We start from the raw sequence: 17,632 nt of genomic DNA on the forward strand, positions 1-17,632 counted from the left end.
ATCAAGTTCTATTGTTGTGGATATTTGAGTAGAGATAGACTTTAAAACTGCAAGAATAGGCCAGTATAGCTCCATGGTTAGAGTGTTGGCCTGCGCACCGAAGGATCTCGAGTTTGATTCCTAGTCAAGGGCACACGCCTGGGTTGCAGGTTTGCTCCCTGCTCCCAGTTGGTGAGTGTACTAGAGGCAACTGGTTGCACATCGATGTTTCATTCTCTCCCTTCCCTCTTTCCCCTCCTCTCTGAAGAGCAATGGAAAAAATATCCTCAGGTGAGGATTAACAACAACAACAAAAAAACTAAAAAAAAAAAAATCCTGCAAGAATAATTTTTTTGCCAGGGGATTGTCAATGGTGGGGGGGGGGGGGCAAAAATGGACACATATGTAATACCCTTTGTAATACTGTAAGCAATAAAAAAAAAAAGAAAAAAAAAAGAAATAAAAAAAAAAAAAAAAATTTTTTGGGGCCTAGTGAATATTCAGGCCCCTTCCTGGGGTTTCTTACTATGTTCTCTTTCATGGAGAGGATGCAGAACAGTAGCCACCACGGTGAATATTAGTTAGTGTTTAACCTGCCTTTCAGGGCCCAGTTGAGGTTTGACCTCTTGAGCCATATGTTTGCCCTCTGGGCCAGGACCCCTGTCTCCCTTTTCAGACTACATTTAGCAGTTGGTATCAGTGCCACCTGCTGACAGCATACATCTTGTCCTTGTGGCATGGGTCTCTTACCTTGAACTTGGGAGGATGTGGTCCTGCGTGCAATGCACCTCCACCACCCCTTAGTATCTCCCTCCTGGAAGATACTTAATAAACACTAGACGCCTGGTGCATGAAATTTGTGCACGGGGGGGGGGGGGGCGGGCGTCCCTCAGCCCAGCCTGCACTTCTTCAATCTGGGACCTCTTGGGGGATGTCCGACTGCCGATTTAGGCCCAATCCCTGTGCGATCGGGCCTAAACTGGCCATCGGACATCCCTCTCACAATCCGGGACTGCTGGCTCCTGATCTCTCACCTGCCTGCCTGGTTGCCCCCAACTGCCCCACCCCCACCAGCCTAGCCACCCCTCACTGCCCCCCTGCCAGCCTGGTCACCCCCAACTGCCCCCCTCTGCCAGCCTGGTCGCCCCTAACTGACCCCCTGCCGGCCTGGTTGCCTGTCACAACCTCCCCTTGCTGGCCTGGTCACCCCACGCAGCCTGCTGTTCAGTCGTTTGGACACTCCTCACTAACCCCCCTGCCAGCCTAGTCATAGGCAGCCATCTTTATGAGGGCGTGAAAGTTAATTTGCATATTACCTCTTTATTATATAGGATTATTATATAGGATTATCCTCATGGTTGATAGTGTACATATTTTCACAGCCTTTTCCGCTTCCACTATCCCTTAGATGAGAACATCATTGCTCAGAACTGAGAGAAAGCTAGCTTGCAGGTAGGCTTTAGTGAGAGTTGGGCAAATGTGAGAGCTGCTGGAGCATCTCCTTGCTGGGAAAGGTCTGTCCTTGCATAGGTACTTTCCAGTTATAAATGCACCTCGTTATCTGGAAGCTAAACACATTATAGTAACTCCCATGATCGGATCTCTTGCCTCTTGCCTCTTGCTCTCAAAAGCTTAGGTACCAAGTAGATTCAGGTGAAATGGTATCCCTCGCTGCCTGAACTGTGAGCCAGAGTACAGGGAGCCTTTATTGTATCAAGAGTCAGGCATGCAATTTCCAAGTCAATAAACATAAGCTGTTGGAGAAACGAACACCTTTTTGTAACCTAATTGGCGGTTGACTATGTTTACTTCATGTTTCCCTCCTTTCAGCCTACTTCGAAAATAGTGGTGGCAGATGTCTGAGTGGCTGAGCCTCATTCATTTTTTTTTTCCTGATCACATATATAATGCATTATGCCGGGAGCCGGTCCATCCTTGCTGTTTCAAGGGACCGGCATATATGGCATACTGTTCTTAATGTTTGCTCACCTTCTTGGCACTATGTGTTTTAACCAAGGTCTCTGAGAAAGGTTGTTTCCCCAGGTAGGGATTTTCCCCTGAAGTTAGGGAGGGAATAAAACCTCTTAACTAGTGCCAGGTGAGTAATTAATCACTTTAACTACGAACAATCATGCTTGAGCTACATAATCTTTACTCCCTGGAATGGAGATAAGAAACGCCCTAACCTTTGTAATAGAGATTGATAGGATTGAATCAACTGGTATAAATACAGATGTAATAAGACAGCAAGACACAGAACTTAGAACACAGAACTTAGAATACAGAGCTTAGAACACAGAACTAAGAAGACAGAACCTACACAGAACGAGAGACAGAAGAACTTCGCTGGAGAGAACATGGCAAAAGATCCTGGACTGAACCTGACTACAGAAATTGGCAAGAGAACCTGACTAGAACCTGGTGACTGAACCCAGCTGGAGAACCTGGACAGAACCTGGCTGGAGAACCTAGCAACAGAACATGGACACAGACCCTGGCAGGAGATCCTAAGCAGAACCTCTCTGGAGATCCAGACCAGAACTTGGCTGGAGATCCTGGCTGGAGATCCTGGCTAGGCTGCTGATCAACTGAACACTGTCTCCGTGTCCTTCCTTCTTCGCCGACTCCATCCACGCCTTTGGGGACCCCTGGACCTGCTGGGGCTGGACCCCGGCATCTGGCGCCCGAACAGGGACCCCTAGGTAAGCCCCACTCTCAGGATGGATAGGACTCCACCGTAGGAAGAGGGTGGATAGTCTTCGCCGACTCCGTCCACACCTTTGGGAACCCCTGGAACAGGATTCCCCTAGGTAAGCCCCCCCCATTGAGAACCCCACACTCGGGATGGATAGGACTCCACCAGGGTACTGCAGACCCCCCTATAGAGGATAAGTAGGGTAAGAAGGTGGATAGTACAGAACTTAGATTGAGAAGATGTGCCATACTGAGTCCAAAGAAAGAAGACTCTGTATTGATTCTTAGATTGAGAAGATGTGCCATACTGAGTCCAAAGAAAGAAGACTCTGTATTGATCTTTAGATTAAGAAGATGTGCCATACTGAGTCTAAAGAAAAAAGACTCTGTATTGATCTTTTAACACATATGCTTGCTAGCAGAGGAATTAAGGTTACTCCCAGTCAGACAGAACGTTTTATACAAGAAGTATGTCCATGCTTTTCTGAGGAAGGAAAGATAAATGTAAAGGCATGGGAGGAGGTAGGCCCAAGGAGCCTTATCCTTAACCCCACTGCAGCCTTTCCACTCCAGGAAAGTGCAGGATTGGCAAGCTCTCCCTGGGGTGATAGATCAGGCCTCAGGTAATAGCGGAAAGCGCCAATCCTACTCTTAAAATGGATACAAGAGAGCATTTCGGGTTTTTCTTTTTAATACCTGCTTTTAAAAAATAAAAAAGGGGGAATTTGCCGGGAGCCGGTCCATCCTTGCTGTTTCAAGGGACCTGGCATATATGGCATACTGTTCTTAATATGTTTGCTCACCTTCTTGGCACTATGTGTTTTAACCAAGGTCTCTGAGAAAGGTTGTTTCCCCAGGTAGGGATTTTCCCCTGAAGTTAGGGAGGGAATAAAACCTCTTAACTAGTGCCAGGTGGGTAATTAATCACTTTAACTACGAACAATCATGCTTAAGCTACATAATCTTTACTCCCTGGAATGGAAATAAGAAACGCCCTAACCTTTGTAATAGAGATTGATAGGATTGAATCAACTGGTATAAATACAGATGTAATAAGACAGCAAGACACAGAACTTAGAACACAGAACTTAGAATACAGAGCTTAGAAGACAGAACCTACACAGAACGAGAGACAGAAGAACTTCGCTGGAGAGAACATGGCAAAAGATCCTGGACTGAACCTGACTACAGAAATTGGCAAGAGAACCTGACTAGAACCTGGTGACTGAACCCAGCTGGAGAACCTGGACAGAACCTGGCTGGAGAACCTAGCAACAGAACATGGACACAGACCCTGGCAGGAGATCCTAAGCAGAACCTCTCTGGAGATCCAGACCAGAACTTGGCTGGAGATCCTGGCTGGAGATCCTGGCTAGGCTGCTGATCAACTGAACACTGTCTCCGTGTCCTTCCTTCTTCGCCGACTCCATCCACACCTTTGGGGACCCCTGGACCTGCTGGGGCTGGACCCCGGCAGCATTAGAGCAAAAATGTGACAACTTATAGCCATGTTATAACCAGGGTGAATTTGATTTAAATTACCACCCAGGAGCAATCTCTAACACTCATCATCAGTTTGATCTACCTAGTTTTATTCACTGACAGCTTAAATTAGTATTTTAAATACAGCTGTGCAGCCAGTGGGTCATCTTGTCATTAAAGCCAGTCAGAATGTTTGAATAGAGAATGACTTTAAAAAATAACTTTTCCTCCTTATGATAAAATAATGCATTGTGTAGAGAATTTAAATAATGTAGAAAATACTAAAAAAATTAAAATCACCGGAGTGATAACTCTATAAAATATTTCAGTGGTTGCTCTTCCTTTCTGTGAGAAAGAGAAAATACCTTTTTAAAAAATGTACAAGGAACATTTTTCCCTTCTTAGTAATGAATGACTTTCATAGTAAAAGAACTGTTTCAATATTACCACCACTGCCTTATATCGATGTCATACTTTCCTTTTCCAGGTGCTTACAGCTTGATCTTTAGGAATGAGCTGCAGAATATATAGAATGTTGAGGTAGCTTTGAGTGTTCACAAAGTCTTATCTGTGTTCCATCTTCTCACCAGTAGGGATAACAATACTGCACCAAGTATATTTGGTAGGACTTTATACAACTCAGTTTTTGGTTAGAAATAGAGTTCATGTGTTCAAAACACTGATATGTCTTTGGGTACGTTTTATAGTTTGTGATTTATGGCATTAATAAGGTGTGCGGGACCTTACTTGATTCCCTTCAGTATTCTTGAGGCCCAAGAGGTTGGCTAGGAGGAGACCGTAGGAAACCCTGAGTTTGTATACTCACACCTACCATGTGCCAGTCCTCCTGCCCTAGCAGTAGAGCTGACAGCCTGTTTTAAGAACTGGTTCAGCTTTCCTGCTCCTTTGTAAAGGAGACACAATTCTCTGAAATGTCAGCTTTCTTTCTCCTTTCAATTTCACTAGAAATAATTGTGGACTCTCGTCAAGCCTTTTCTGTATGTTCAGTCCCATCTTTACCTCTCCTTCCCCTGAATTCCTGCATTACCTTGTTCCTCCATGAATCGCGAGTGCCTCCCCTGCGCTGCGTATCCCGAGTCCCCCCTGTGCCGAGTCTCCCGTCGCCCGACCGACGGACACCCCCCACTTCTTCAAAATAGACTCGCCCAGGCCGAAAACCGACTTCTGCGCATGGGCCACAAAGTTTCATTTGCACTGTATGTGCGCGCTGGCACGTGGTATTTTGTGGGAGAGCCACACTCAAGGGGCCAAAGAGCCGTATGTGGCTCGCGAGCCGCGGTTTGCCGACCACTGACCTAGCGGTCATCTAAGTACTTCATGTTTTACATCTGAGGAGAACTACAACTTAGAAAAGGCAAGAGATTTGTCCCAGCCACACATCTGATTAGCAGCAGAACCAGGATTATAAACATTTTCCATACCGACTTTTTGCTTTTGCTTGTGGATTAATGCAGACTGTACTCTGGGGAGTTGATGTGTCTAACTGTTGTGACTGCTGAAGTTTGCCAACAGTGTTAGGGAACCAGTTTTGTTGCTGGAAGTTTCTAGAGCAATTGGGTGAATACAAATGAAGCCCAACAGTGATCCTCTGTCCTGTCACCTTCCCTTTAGGAGTTCCCATCCTATTTTCTAAGTCATATTCTGGTCATATATCATTTAAGTGAAATTCCATGAGAGTTGCTGAGTATTTTTACCTATCTCCCAGTTGTGACTTATCAGGCTAAGGTAAATGTTCAGACTTTGGGGCTGTGTATTTTTCCTGAACTCTTTCAGAATTGGCATCATTGTAAGAGTTGAGTTCAGTGAGAGATGGTGTACTCGTGTGCCTGGGATCTTCAGCCCAGTTCTCTTATTCCAGGTGACTCTGGTGGCCAGGCAATGTCTTTGGCATTGCAGTCTGTTGTGTATTTCTACTTACTCTTTATTTGCCAAGTTGAGGTACTGGAAAGATTCCAAGAGCAAGCGGGTGATAGCAGACAACTGAATACAGCCATGTGTCTTTCCATGAAAACTGCTTTTCTTGGCTTTTTCCCAACAGTGGTAGGTTGCCAAGAGAAAATGCTTTTGGCTTTATGAATGATATGGCCATACTCTGGGTTAGTTCTGGTTCTTTATGTCATTGAAAAGAATTAATACTTCTGGCTCTTTATTTGGCAAATTTTGCTCTTGGTGTACTAAATTGTGTTGTTTTTACACCTCTTATATGAATTTGTGGTTTTACATGTATACCAATGTGTGAAGAAAGATGCTAAAGACTTCAAGTTAATAAGCTTGTTGAGTTAGTTCGAAGCCACATCTCAAATGGAACATTTGTTGCTATGTCATGGCCTACTTACAAGTGGGAGTTATATCAATTTCTTTTTGTGGGACTGTTCTTTCTTGTTTGATTCCTCTATGTTTTTATTTAAATTTCAACCCAGGAAGATTAGGCTAGCGTATTTTTATTATATATTGTTATTGTTGATAGTATATTTTGTTTAAAATGAACATTGTGAGTGTTTTTAAAGCTGGAAAACAATGTAGAGTGAAATAGTTGAAAATGTTTATGATCTAGAAAATAATTATCTGTTAAAAGTATTTTTACAGCTAGTAAGTGCACAAGATTGTTTCGTTATAAATTCATTTCATGTTCCTCTGAATATGTCAAATGCCAGTAATTCCAGATGGCCTCTCCCTCTGATCCTACCTGTTTGAACCACTCCTCACCATCACATGGCCTCTGGAAATGTTCATTTATTTTATTAATACCCTATGCATTTTTTGTTGCTGCTAATCCTTACCAGAGGAAATTTTTTCCATTGATTTTTAGAGTGGAAGGGAGAGATTAGGGTGGGGGAGATGGGGTGGGGGGAGAGGGGAGAGGGGAAGGGAGAGGGAAAGAGAGAAACATCGATGTGAGAGTGACACATCAATTAGTTTGCCTCCTGCACCCAACCTGACCTGGACCAGAGATTGAACCTACAACCCAGATATGTGCCCTTGACCAGGAATCAGACTTGCGACCCTTTGGTGGTCCAAAGGCCGATGCTCTAAAAGTGAGTCACACTGGCCAGGGCTACCCTAATCATGCTTTTGAAAGAAATATATTTAGTATAAAGTGATTCTTCCCAAAGCCAACATACTAGCTAACTCCTATAGCACTTACTGTATGTCAGTTAACTCTTCTTGGTGCTTTACTTGGTGAAGTTTAATCCTCATACAACCCTCAGAAGAAGTGCTGTTATCTCCAATTTACAGGTGATAAAATGAAGGCATTGAGAGCTTAAAGTAAATTGCCCCAAAGTCACACATTTAGCAAGTGGCAGAGCTACCCTCGGACCAGGTGAAGATCGCTAGAGTATACACATTTAAATATAGCACTTAATTGTCTCTCTGGATGAAAGCTTATTGTGTCCGTGTTCCAGTAAAACTTTTGTTTTTTTTTCCCCCAAAAACAGGCATTAATACCTGATCTTTGTGGACTGAGCCTGTCTCTGTCTAGTGGTATCAAGTGCCATGGGTGTGCAAGTATGGATGTGTCTGAAGGAATCACAGTTCTGCTTCAAGCCTCGTGGCAGGGATCAAGGACTCTGGACTGGGGAAGGGAGAGCTTCATAGCGAGTTTTTCCAACTGATTTTGTTATGTTCCTAAGCTTTCTGGACCACCCTTTCCTCATCCATAAAGTGATATGGATTTGTTGTTGTTGTTTTCATACTTTTTATTTATTGATTGGTTGATTTTAAAAAGAGGGGTCAGGGGAGACTGACAGACAGACCTGTTCCACCCATCCATGCATTCGTTGGTTGATTCTTGTATGTGCTCTGACCAGAAATCAAACCCACAACCCTGGTGTATCAGGAACCTGCAGCCTTGTTGTATTAGGACAACACTCTAATAACCAACTGAGCTACCCGGCCAGGGCCTGAGAAGTAATATGTTTTAACCAGATACTCTTTGAGGCCCTTCCAGCTGAAAATTCTGTCCTCTCCAATTGTCTCTACTAAGCTTATTGCTGAAGGTCATATTTTGTTTGCTTTCTATATGTTTTTTGACCAGCATCCCGCCTCCCATACAGTACTTCCTTTGATCACTTTGCTGTGTGGTGTGGTTTTAAGTGTCTACCAAGGTATGAGGAAAACTGAAGAATTCAGCTTTAAAAAAAAAACAACAACCCAATGTGTGTAGTGGTCTCATTGAAACCACATCAAACTCAACATTTGTTGCCTCTTAAAACATTTCTGAAGGCTCGGCCAACTCTTAAGTAAAACCGTTAAGTGGAAGCGTGTTTCTGACTGGCCTCCTCCGGTGCTATACATCCTCTCTTTATCATTCTGTTCCAGATATTCTCCTCTGGTCACACGGTATGTCCGCATCAGGCTTTTAGTTTATAAATGGTTATGATCCGATCCTTTTGGTGAGTGTGCATTTCAAGAGACATTTGGAGATAATATTGGGAAGAGTTTATTTATGAGGGTAGTTGTTTAATTGAGTGGTTGATGTCTTTGGATGGGAGACTGTCCACTGGAAAAGGCCTGTTTGTGGCAGGGATGTGTGAAGTCTGGGGAGAGCTAGTGAGAGGTAGGCAGGGGGATGTCTTTCTCCAGGGGCAGGTGTTCTTAATCTTTAGGAGATCTTAGGACCCCCTTTAAAAATGTAATGGACTTTATCTCTCAAAAGTGCACATCACACAAAATTTGTATAGGTGTAACCACCTAATGTGCCCTCCTGCACACACACATACACATATACCGTGGACTTCCCAGACAGTGCCTGGCCCACACCTCATCTTAGGGGTGTTTGGGTTGCTGATAATGAGAAAGGATAATGGTGGCCCTAACTGGGAAGAAAGCATTTCTCTGTCCCCTTTTGCTACAAAGGAGCAAGAAAATGGATACTTCGCTTGCTTCTATTGTAGAAACCTACTCTGGCAGACCTTGAGAAGATAGAAAGGAGACTGTTACTTCTGACTTTCCTAGTCAGGAGAAATTTCCATTTTGATGATATGTTCTATACCAGGGGTGGGCAACCTTTTTGTGAGTGCGTGCCAAAACCAGCAAAATCTCTGACTCAAAATTCTTCTGCATGCCAACCCTAATTTTTTGAGAACATGTTACGCCTACTTGATATCTCTTAAGGTGTACGTATGTGAAGAACCTTGAAGAAATAATAAAATTTATTCGAGCCACAAAAACACAGTATATGATGATGAAAAGTACATTTATTTATTTATTTATTTTTAAATATATTTCATTGATTTTTTACAGAGAGGAAGGGAGAGGGACAAAGAGTTAGACACATCGATGAGAGAGAAACATCGATCAGCTGCCTCCTGCACACCCCCTGCTGGGGATGCGCCCACAACCAAGGCACATGCCCTTGACTGGAATCGAACCCGGGACCCTTCAGTCCGCAGGCTGACACTCTATCCACTGAGCCAAACCGGTCAGGGCTACATTTATTTTTATTTATTTTTTAATATATTTTTATTGATTAAAATATTACATATGTGTCCTTGTCGCCACGTTACCCTCTAGCTCCCCCCCACCCCCGCTCATGCCCTCAACCCCCCCCCCCCCCCCCGTTGTCCGTGTCCATTGGTTAGGCCTATATGCCTGCATGTAAGTCCTTTGGTTGATCTTTCCCCCTTACCCCCACCCTCCCCTACCTTCCCTCCAAGGCCCGACAGTCCAATCAATGCCTCTCCGTCTCTGGATCAGTCCTTGTTCATCAGTTTATGTTGTTCATTATATTCCACAAATGAGTGAGATCATGTGGTATTTATCCGCTCTCCAGTTCCATCCATGCTGTGGCAAATGGTAAGCGTTCCTTTTTCTTCTTCCTCTTCTTAAAGAATACCTTTCAGCATTTCATATAATGCTGGTTTGGTGGTGATGAACTCCTTTAGCTTTTTCTTATCCGTGAAGCTCTTTCTCTGACCTTCTATTCTGAATGATAGCTTTGCTGGATAAAGTAATCTTGGTTGCAGGTTCATGCTATTCATCACTTTGAATATTTCTTGCCACTCCCTTCTGGCCTGCATGGTTTCTGTTGAGAAATCAGCTGACAGTCGTATGGGTACTCCCTTGTAGCTAACTGACTGTCTTTCTCTTGCTGCTTTTAAGATTCTCTCTTTGTCTTTTGCTCTTGGCATTTTAATTATGATGTGTCTTGGTGTGGTCCTCTTTGGATTCCTTTTGTTTGGGGTTCTCTGTGCTTCCTGGACTTGTAGGTCTATTTCTTTCACCAGGTAGGGGAAGTTTTCTGTCATTATTTCTTCAAATAGGTTTTCAATATCTTGCCCTCTCTCTTCTTCTGGTACCCCTATAATTCTGATGTTGGTACGCTTGAAGCTGTCCCAGAGGCTCCTTACACTATCTTCATATTTTTGGAATCTCTTTTCTTTTTTCTTTTTCAGTTGGGTATTTTTTGTTTCTTTGTATTGCAAATCTTTGACTTGATTTTTGGGATCCTCTTGTCTGCTGTTGGATCTCCGTAGATTATTCTTTATTTCAGTCAGTGTATGCTTAATTTCTAGTTGGTCCTTTTTCATGTCCTCCATGGTCTCACTATACTTATTGAGGGACTCATTACATTTATCGGCGGTTTCCATAAAATTCTTGAAAAACCTTATAAACGTGGCCTTGAACTCTATATCCAGTCGTTTGCTTTCCTCCATTTCTGCCATTTGTGACCTGTTTCTTTGTCTCCGCATTTTGGCTGCTTCCCTGTGTTGATAGAGTGGCTTTGTGTGCTAGGTGTCCTGTAGGGCCCAGTGTCTCAGCCTCCCCAGTTACCTGAGGTGGACACTCTTGGTGCACCCCCTTGTGGGCTTTGTGCACAGTCTTGTTGTAGCTATGCCTTGGTTGTTGTAGGATCACTGGGAGGAATTGACCTCCAGGGCAATTGGCAGCGAGAATCAGCTGTATCTGCAGTGGGAGAACTTCTGTGCTGGAGACACCCTTCTGGGGCAAGACTTGCTTCAGTGGGGCTTTGGTGCTCACTGAGACTGCACCCTGAGTGTGTCCCTTATGGATCTGAGGAGTTGTGATCTGGATGGTTCCCCTCTGACCACTGGGTACAGTGGCTCTTGGATCTAAGGAGGTGCTAATTTAGCCTCTGCCTGAGGTTACACAGCAGGAGCTACGAAGAGAGCTGCAGATTCCCCTTCCTTTTTTTTTTTGGAGTTTGGAAGTGCCCTGAAGATGCTCAGCTGTGTAGCAGTGCAAGCCGCTGTGGGGCCTTGGGCCTTCTCTTGGAAGCTCTGGGTCTATCTGGCCCGGCTGCAGTTAGGTAATTACAGGTTGCAAATGGCCAGGGCATTCATATGCAAAAGCCTCTGCTGCAGCCTGGGCGGGGCGGGGTCTCAAGAAATCAAAGGGCGGAGAAAGAGGCTATGGCGGAGCCTCAGCCCTGCCCTAAGGAGTCGCGAGTCCCAGTGTCCTGGCAATGGCTGCAAGCCCCTCTGAGGGAAAGCCGCTCTCAAGCTCGCCCGCTGCCAGACAGTCCAGTATCTCCCCGTATGAGTCCTGGGTCCCCAGAGACTTCCCTGAACCGGATTTCAGAGCCGTCGGGAGCTTGTGTCTCCCTCCAGATTCAAAAAGACAGCCGCGTCCTCAGGTGCCAGACCCTTTCCGCGCGCGAGCCCCCGTACCTCTGCACTCCACCTCCGCAGCTCCTCCCGCTCACAGTGTGCTTTTCTTTCCTTCTAGTTGTAGAATTTACACTCAGCCAGCCCTCCTGTAGTTCTGGATGATGTCCACCTTGTGTTTTTGATGCATTTATCGATTGTTGTGGGAAGCAGCAATTTCCCGGTGTTTATCTATGCCGCCATCTTAGTTTTTTCTACATTTATTTTTTAATGTATACATGTACACTGATAGTCCGACAGAAAACTTTATGACTCCGTTTGATATTATTAGTGGGACTTTTGCTGCTGCATCACTGATGACAGATTTTACATCAGGTTTATATTTCGTGACCTTCAGAGATATGCACAAGGTACTACTTTCATCCATCAGGCTACTCCTATTACGAGACTTAACAAAATTCATCACTGAGAACAAAGATTCACAAGCGTATGTGGATGAAACCAAAACACTGGTCGGATCTAGGAAGGCAGGGAGAGCTAAGGCAGAGGCATAGAAATTGCTCCTCCCCTCTCCCGTCAATCCATGTCTATGGTCTTTAAGATAACTTGTTACGTAAAATTATTTATTTATCTAAGATGCACCTACACTGAATTTATTTGAAAAATAAAAAAGTTGATATTAAAAATAAATTGTAAATGGAAGATTATAAGAGAGGGTTTCGCGTGCCAGCAAAAGTTACTGGCGTGCCATGTTTGGCATGCGTGCCAGGGGTTGCCCACCCCTGTTCTATACCCTTTCAGTTTGATCTAAACTCTTCAATATCTGTGTTATAGTAGCACTGGTATATTGTAAATGATTCGAGCAACTTTCCATTCATGTTTGCAAGTTGACAGTTATATTTTTCTAAGCTTACTAACTTAATTGATGAAGTGAGTTAGGTGAGTAGTAGAAGTCTCTGGGTTAGTGGAGATAATCTTTCTATTCTTTGGAAGCTCAGAGCTTGTTTTCTTATTTTTATAGCTGTCATATCATGATACAAGTAGAAAATGAAAATATTTGTCCCACACACTGAGGTCAGCAGAGGAGACTGTTTGCAGTCAGAGGTGATCACTGAGGCTGATGAATCAGTATTTTAGTACACCAGTTGGGAAGCTCTGGGTTGGGGTTTGGCTAGGACCTTGTACCAAAGCCAAGGATTTGCTGGCCCAATGGATATAGATAGCACAGAGGACCTCCCATATATGCTGTCAATGGGACACAAAGCTATCATCATCCTGTAAAACCAACTCCAAGGGCATATTATGTTCAACCTTTTAGCATGGGTTGTTCACTTGCATGCTTGTCCACTCCATGACTGTTCATTCCAACTAGTAGCTAAAATCCTTATGGCAGATGCTGAGAAGATAGAACGGAGACTGTTATTCCTGACTTTTCTATTTCCCCTCCAACTAATAGTGACTTTCATTTGTGCCTGCCTTAGAACTGGCCCACAGTTCTTTGATTTTTCTCTGTTCTTGGGGCCAGTGTAGGGGTTTTTGTTCCCGGTACTGCCTGATACATGGTCTCTTTTTGTTTGGTTTCTTTTCCAAATAGTAATTAAGCACTCATTATGTGCTGGGGCCCAAGGACACAGAGATGTATATTCCAGGAAGGCAAGTTTTATCCTGGTTTTGTGTCTAAGACAGATCCAGGATGGATTGTTATAAGTATTATTATGGCAGATAATACCATTGAGTCATGTAGGTTTTTTATACTTTCCATAGCATATCTGTAGTACATGCCTTTGCCAAAGTAGAGAGAGAAGCATTGTCTATCCCAGGGGTGGGCAAACTTTTTGACTCGAGGGCCACAATGGGTTCTTAAACTGGACCGGAGGGCCGGAACAAAAGCATGGATGGAGTGTTTGTGTGAACTAATATAAATTCAAAGTAAACATCATTACATAAAAGGGTACGGTCTTTTTTTTTTTTTTTTTTTTTTTTTAGTTTTATTCATTTCAAACAGGCCGGGTCCGGCCTGGCCGTAGTTTGCCCACGGCTGGTCTATCCCTTTTCTGTGGATAGCTGTCACTCACCTACTTGCCAGACAACTCAGACTTCAGCAGTTCTTGATTGATGGACCAAGCATCGCTAGAATTTGCTCCAGGTACTATCTTTGCTTCGGTAATAAAGGCTATTGTAGACCTTGTTTAGTTTTTTTTCCCAACTAATAAAGAGGTTTTCTCATCAGGTTTTATACTTTAGAGTCCCCATCCTTGGGGGAGAAGGCAGGTAGGCCTCCAGATCTGGCACTAGTATTTTTTTCCTCTTCTTTTTACCTAGTTTTTTCTTTCTTTGTACACAGGGACTAGTGTAGCTCAGTTGGTTGGAGTGTCATCCTGTACACCAAGGAGTGATGGGTTTGATTCCCAGTTAGGTCTCATACTCGGGTTGCAGGTTTGATCCCCTGTTGGGGCGCATGCAGGAGGCGGCTGGTCAGTGTTTCTCATGCTTTCCCTTCCTCTCTTTTAAAAAAAAAGTCTTTATTCTCTTTTTGAAATGATTGATTGATATACTTGGTTACAAGAATGCTTTCTCATGGGAAAACGTGGTAGACCTATAAGACATTTTTTAATTTAGATTTCATTATGGGAGAGCTTGCCTTTTTAGGTACTTAATACAGTTAACTTTTCCTGTTTTTTCAGATTGAACTTGAATTAATGCTTAAAAGGGCTCTGGATAAAATGGAATAAAAGGAAATTTTTAACATGTATGGGTTGCTGCTGAATAAGACAATGTAAATATTCCATAGGTTTTAATTTGCTCATATTTTATATAAATGTTACCATCAACTTAAAAGTTGCTTATTTCTGCTGTTCTGCTTTATGAATTTTATTGAAAAGATTACATGGTGTTTCTTAAGCAGCTATACTCAAATCCTGGTTAACTTCAGTTGAAAATAAAGCCAAATTTACTAAATTGTTATCAAATAACTGTCAGAAAATTAGAGTAAATATTTTTGTCTTGATTTGACTATTTTCTTATGAGTATTGATGTTAAAAATATGTGTGTTAGCCTAGACTTGGGAATGTTCAATCTGATAAAAGGACAATAGATGTAGAACAGGAATTAAGAAATCTAGAAGTCTCTAAAAGCTGATGGCTTTTACCCACTCTGCAGGCTAGGACTAGAGAATACCCTCTGGTTCTACCAGGCTCTGCCAGGAAATGGTTTGGGACCCAGGGTCCAGGGTGGGGACCTTACTTAGGAGCTGGGAAGCAGTGGTCGGTTGGAGGACTGTCCTTTGGTTCTCCTCCCTGTTAGCTCTAACCGGTTACAGACAGGCTGGGATTGACCCTGGACTGAGAGACAGACCTGAGCCCTGACCTTAGTTAGAGTCTGACCTTCTGCAGGTAGCCTTGACTTGTTTTGGTTCGTCCGTAGAATGTATTTGTTCTAGGCTGGGGAGGGGAAATTTTTCAATTTTTTAAATGTATAGTCAGTCCCTATTAGCTGGACGTTCGTTACCTGCCATCAGGTAATGATGGCAGGTAGCAAAGTTTGACTTTGATTTTACCTTGCTGCTTGCACCATGAGGATCAAGACCACATTGAAATAGTTTTCTTCACTATTGAATGGCCAAAAAGAAAAAGTGAAAAATATTCCTGATGAAATATATCAGAGTGTTCCAAACACCCTGAAACACTTCAGTGCAGACAGAAAGTGCTTTGCCCCAGAAGTTGACCAGACAAGTTGTATTCAAGAGACCAGACAGACCCACACCCACCCCATTTTCAACCTGGCAAGGTGATCATATGAATGTTGTAAAAATATTTGCAATGTTTTAAAAACAGGTTTTTTGCAACATGTTGGGTGAACTTTGAGACCCACAGGACCCCTTTGGAAGCTCTTTGGTCTCTTGTTATTTATTTCCTTCTACACTGAAGGGGGTGACTAGAAGCACAAACTATCTATCCTTCCCCTCCCTCAGCCGCTGTCTACTTTGGTTCGTTGATGCTAGCAACTTCCAGTGTGACTTGGATTTTCTTTGTCCAATTGGTGGTTATAAGAAGTGAGCTCCATGACAAGGAGGAAAATTGCCTCTGCACAGAACTAGGTTTGGCTCACAGCAGGAGCTTAGAGAATACAGGCAACCCCCACTTTTAAAAAAATCCTTACCCAAAGATACCTATTGATGAGAGAGAGAGAGAGGAAGGAACGGGATCAAACCTGCAACCTAGGTATATGCCCTAACTGGGAATCGAACCCTCCACCTTTTGGTGAACGGGGTGATGCTCCAACTAACTGAGCCACCCTCCAGGGCCAGGTATCCCCCACTTTTGGTTCACATTATGCCATTTTGCTTTTGTCAAAAACTACATTAGGACCTATTTTCAAACTGAAAGAAATTTGAAAAGGATTTTTGCTTTTACAAAAAAAGGTGAAAAGTGAAAATAGCATTCAGCAGTTGTTCTGCAATAAGCCAGGTGCTTGCACCGAAGGTAGCCCAGCTGAGCTCCTTCCCCAGGAGCCACACTCAGCATCTCAGCATCAAGCCACTGTAGCTTTGAACTATGTTTGTGAGCACCTGGGCTTTCTCTTGATGTTGTTCATCCATTAACAAGATGTATCCTAAGGTATCAGAAAAAACCTAAGAGAGCTCACAAGGGTGTTAAGTTTAGGGTAAAACTGGGTGTAATTAAGCATTTAAAAATATATTTTTTTATTGATTTTTTGTTAAGAGAGAGGAAGGGAGAGATACAAATATCAATGTGAGAGTGAAACATGGATCAGCTGCCTCTTACATGCCTCCTATCTATGTGCCCCCCGTACTGGGAATCGAGTCTGAAACCCAAGCATGTGCCCTGACCAGCAAGGAACAATGCCCAACCCAACTGAGCCACACCAACCAGGGCTAATTAAGCATTTTGATTGTGGTGAAATAATCACATTGTGTGTGCATTGAACTTGCCTGTGTTTACCATTCGTATCATTTACACATGTGCAGAGAGCAAGGATCTTGAAAGCTGCCTAAATTATTATTGGTTCTGCTAGTAACAAAGTGGCCTCTCTCAGTTGATGTTCAGTAATAGATAAATTAGAAAGCCTGTTGCTTGAATTGAATTGGTAGGTGGTGCAAAGTGTGGTGTGTATTCTGTCATATCACTAGAGGCCCGGTGCACGAAATTTGTGTATGGGGGGTTGGGGGGAAAGGAAGGTCCCTCAGCCCGGCCTGCACCTTCTCCAATCCAGGACCCCTCAGGGGATCTCCAACTGCTGGTTTAGGCTTGATCCCTGCAGCCTAAACTGGCAGTCGGACATCCCTCTCATAATCCAGGACCGCTGGCTCCTAACTGCTCGCCTGTCTGCCTGCTTTATTGCCCCTAACCTCCTCTGCCTGCCAGCTTGATTGCTGCCTAACCGCTCCCCTGCTGGCCTGATCGCCCCCCAAGCTGCCCTCCCCTGCTGGCCTGATCGCCCCCCAAGCTGCCCTCCCCTGCTGGCCTGATCACTCCTAACCACCTCTGCCTCAGCCCCCACCACTGTGGCTTTGTCCGAAAGGAAGTTGGACATCCGGAAGATGTCCGGTTGACCCGGTCTCATTAGCATATTACCCTTTTATTAGTATAGATTCCTGATTTTACTATATGTTAGGTTTAAAATTTGTTGTTGTTAATCCTTGCCTCAGGATATTTTGCCATTGATTTTTAGAGAGTATAAGGAAGAGCAGGGAGGGAGGAGGAGAGAGGGGTGGTGGGCGGGGGTGGGGAAGGAGGAGGAAAGGGAGAGAGAGATGTGAGAGAGACACATCAATTGGTAGCCTACTGCATGCACCCAACCACCTGGGCCAGGTATGAAACCTGCAGCCCTTCAGTATACAGACCAGCGCTTTAACCGTTGAGCAACAC

The 17,632-nt window shown here is 43.8% G+C and overlaps 1 protein-coding gene across 10 annotated transcripts in view; it reads left to right on the forward strand.

The window, feature by feature from the left end:
- LOC118656434 (CREB binding protein) overlaps positions 1–17,632 on the forward strand; it is a 179,614-nt gene that overhangs the window by 59,654 nt on the left and 102,328 nt on the right. The window contains exon 1 of one of the 10 annotated variants that reach the window (XM_036309779.1): positions 13,736–13,890. The exons of 8 other annotated variants lie outside the window; for them this stretch is intronic. The gene's annotated coding sequence lies outside the window, so the exon portion shown is untranslated. Of the gene's footprint in view, positions 1–13,735; positions 13,891–14,428; positions 14,521–17,632 lie in introns of those variants that run through there. One more of the 10 variants, XM_036309778.1, reaches the window with a different exon arrangement.

Source organism: Myotis myotis, unplaced genomic scaffold (assembly GCF_014108235.1).
Source record: "Myotis myotis isolate mMyoMyo1 unplaced genomic scaffold, mMyoMyo1.p scaffold_m19_p_5, whole genome shotgun sequence".
In the NCBI taxonomy this organism is placed as follows: Eukaryota; Metazoa; Chordata; class Mammalia; order Chiroptera; family Vespertilionidae; genus Myotis; species Myotis myotis.